This window comes from Bidens hawaiensis, unplaced genomic scaffold, assembly GCF_021521415.1.
Source record: "Bidens hawaiensis isolate Kalapana, Puna unplaced genomic scaffold, B.hawaiensis_p1.1 tig00064691_1, whole genome shotgun sequence".
Taxonomy (NCBI): Eukaryota; Viridiplantae; Streptophyta; class Magnoliopsida; order Asterales; family Asteraceae; genus Bidens; species Bidens hawaiensis.
The window spans coordinates 2,121-5,925 of record NW_027501536.1 but is presented as its reverse complement, the minus strand read 5'-3'; the positions used below and the strand labels follow the sequence as shown (position 1 = coordinate 5,925).

The 3,805-nt window shown below is 34.0% G+C and overlaps 1 pseudogene; it reads left to right on the top strand.

Annotated features, from left to right (window-relative positions):
- The first annotated feature begins 1,127 nt into the window (after positions 1–1,127).
- On the top strand, positions 1,128–3,586 carry LOC143604299 (RPM1-interacting protein 4-like; annotated as a pseudogene).
- The last annotated feature ends 219 nt before the right edge of the window (positions 3,587–3,805 follow it).

Genomic DNA, 3,805 nt, shown 5'->3' with positions numbered 1-3,805 from the left:
TACATACATGTTCATATTATTCATTTTGTGATGTTTGGTTTCTTATATTTCTATTTGCTTTTGAGAAAATATATGTAGATATGATTTATGAATTTGCAATTTGTTTTTTTATTAATGGTGGTGGTGTGAGTTTGTTGGTACATGGTGGTATGAGGCAATTAAGTGGTGGTTGTGTGTTGAAGAATGTTTAAAATGCGTTAGGTTGATGGTGGGTGGTGTAGTACTTGTGGCCAAATGGGACATGAAACCATATTTTAATGACTAGATTAGACAAGAATAAAATAGTAATCATCATTTATGAGACAAGATTGAGAGTTTGTACTTTAGGTAAAAACACACATGTATGTGTAGTGATTCTTCCTAAATTTGTCAAGTCTCTTGTTGTTCCAAACAATATGAGACCCCTTTTTTATGATATAGTTTTTTAAACTGAATATAGTTTTTATTTTTTAAACCGTAAATGTTACTCCTAGTATAATTTATTACATTAATAATTCTACTTCATTGCCCTCACGTCTGAACCAAGGCAAGTGTGTCGAACAAGTGGGCTAGCCTAAGTAGGCATGTTCGTGTTTGTTTATTTAACTTTAAACGAACACGAACACTTAATCGAACACGTATTTTGTACTCGTATTCTTTTATTTTAAAAATGAACATGTTCGTGTTCGTTTAAGTTCGTTTGTTTAAAGTCTAAACGAACAGCTCACGAACATAAATAAAAAAAGATAAATAAACATAAAATGAGCATACATGAACAAATGTAAATGAACACAAACAAACATGAACGGACATATATTAACAAACTCTAATGAACAGAAATGAATAAATATAAAACCATTAAGTAAGATAACTCTCCAAGATAATGTTTAATTATTTGCTATTAAAATGTAAATGAACACAAACGAACATAAATAAACGGACATAAATTAACATAAATAAACGAACGTTCACGGACATAAACAAACGAATGAAACATGTGTTCATGTCCGTTTGTTTAAATAAACAAAATGAACACAATAACCATTGTGCCACCACTTCTCTTGTCCTAACTGTTTTTTACAGGCCAGACAAAATAATTTGAAAAAGTCGGCAGTTGTTGTATGATAATATACGATCCATAAAACTTGGTCAGATATGACCGGTGGCGCCAGTCAACGGTTTGATAACCCATTCTTCATTCAAGACTCTTTCTTTCTTCTTATTTCCGCCATATTAATCTCTCCTTCTCTCTTGTCTTTTTCATTCTCCCAATATCAAAAAACTTAATATTCATATTTCAAATATTATATTAAGATCTCAAGTTCCTAAAGAATTATCATACTCTGCAATATCTGGATCACTTCCTTCTAGTTATACATGGCGGTAAGTTTTCGACCCCTCAGTCCCAAAGCTTTGTTTTTCGTAGGATCAGTTTTGATATCCAAAAGCTGTTGTAGCGCAGCTTGTTGCCAGTTTACCTGTCATTTTTTTTTGTAATAATTTGAAATGAAAAACTTGGAAGTTTTAATGTTTTATGCAATTGTTATCTTTCAAGCTATTGCAAAAAGTCAACTAGTTAACATAAGTTTGTACTAAATATGTTTAAATTGTGTTTTTTGTTCACAAATCTTATGATGATAATCTTGAATTAGGTGACAATGGTTTTTGATCTTGGAAAATATCCAATTTTGGTATTAGAAGTCAAGAGTTGACTTTTGTTTTTGAGATATTAATATTATTAAGTGAATATGTTCTTAGATGGATCTTGGTATGATTGATAATTACTTTGAAATGATAATTAGATCCATGTTTTTTTTTCTTGTATTGAATCTTGATGATTGAATATTTGAATTGCTTTAGTGTTGTTGATTTGTTGAAGATATTATTGATGGAGTTGACTTTAGTTGACAATAGTAGTTATGAGATATGTTCTAATGTTCTATGATTGAACTTCTACATTGTTTACTTTGGGTGCTACAATATTATTGTCCATGTATCAGTATAACACATCATACGACCCGTATAACCCTATACTGCTAGCTTGATGTGTCACTAGTGTCTAGTTAGTATGTTAGCGGTGTGTGTATAATATTATTGTCCGTATGATGTGTCAGTATAACACCTCTTACGACCTGTATAGTAGTATGTGATTTATATGTCACTTTAAACATTTTTATATTATTTGTAGAAGCGTCCAACAGTACCGAAATTCGGCAACTGGGGAGAAGACGATGTCCCCTACACGATTTATTTCGACAAGGCCCGAAAGGGTAAAAAGGGCGACAAAATGATCAACCCAAACGACCCACAAGAATACCCCGAACTGTTTGCTAATAATGGAAACCCTCCACCACCCGCACCTCGAGCCAAACCATATGCTGAACCTGAGGAGCCCGTCCACAGGCGGGCAGTTCGACCCACTCCTGACCCTCGGGTTAGCCACGAAGACTATGAGTCCCCGGCACAGAATGTTAACCCGGGAAGGAGAACTTCTGGTGGCTCGGCCCATCAACGTGGCGGCCAAGGGCCGGGTGTGGGTCGGTCTGCGAAGCATAGCGTCGGGTCTGAAAATAGCTTTGACCGGTCACCGATGCATCCACATTATCAGGGTAAGGTAACCGGGTCCCCTGCATGGGAAGGAAAGAATTCTTATGATAGTAGTCATGGTACACCGGGCCGGTCAAGAATGAAGCCGAAAGGCGATGATACTGTAAGTTATTTGTTGTTATATACTTTGACTTTTTGAGTCAATCCTGTGGTTTTTATAGGTCCAAAACATTACATTTATTTTGTGTCAAGTTAACAAAAACAGTTTTGCAGTGTGGAGTATTGGTTATAGAGTTAGATGCAACTATCAGTTTCTTATTTAGTTTAACAAATTCATACCGTTTTGAAGTTGAAATCCGGTGCGTTTGACTTCAAAAGTCAAAAGTCAAAATGTAGTTTGTTTGTTAGACAAAACTTATTCCCTTCGGATGTACCAGTTCCAAATTATTTTTAAAAATATCACAATTTTGTTCGAACTTAACACGTAAGAAAAAAACAGAAACTATCTTGGTTTTTATAATATTTGCTCTTTTCTTAAAGAGTAAATTGCGGTTTTCGTCCCTATGGTTTGTCCAAATCTGCGGTTTTAGTAATAGTTACAAATTTGCGATTTTCGTCCCTGTGGTTTCATTTCCCTTGTGACAAATATGAAAATCGCAAATTCGAAACTATTGGACTAAAACCGCATATTTAGACAAACCACAGAGACGAAAACCGCAGTTTACTCTTTCTTAAGAGTATCTATTGTGACAAATATGATTACAATAATTATATTATTACTACAAAAATCTTACTCTTTTCGTTATTTTTTAATCTAATAATTTTTTTTTCTTGAATTATGTTTTTACCCTCAGCCCGATAGAGGAGCCGCTGTTCCTAGATTCGGGGTAGTGGGATGAAAACAACCCGTCATCAGGCGACAAACTATACGCATATCTTCAACAAGGTTCGCGAGGAACGTGTAACCGGTTCACCAATGCAAACCGGTCCAGAAGCAAGACCAAACTACAATATTCCTAGAAACCAAAAAACCAATAAGAAGGGTATCATCTTTACTTAAACTTTGTACTTTTAATTAACTATCAGGGTTCTTTTGTTTTTTGTAACACGTCTTATTATAACTAGATCAGTTATCGAACATGTCATCTTACCGATTTTTTTTATAAAAAAATCGACCACGTTATAAATAATTTCAAGTAAAAATATACAGCTATTTAAATACAAGATACATAACTACTATTTGTAAGTTGTAACACATTATATTGTTTTATTGTTTAGC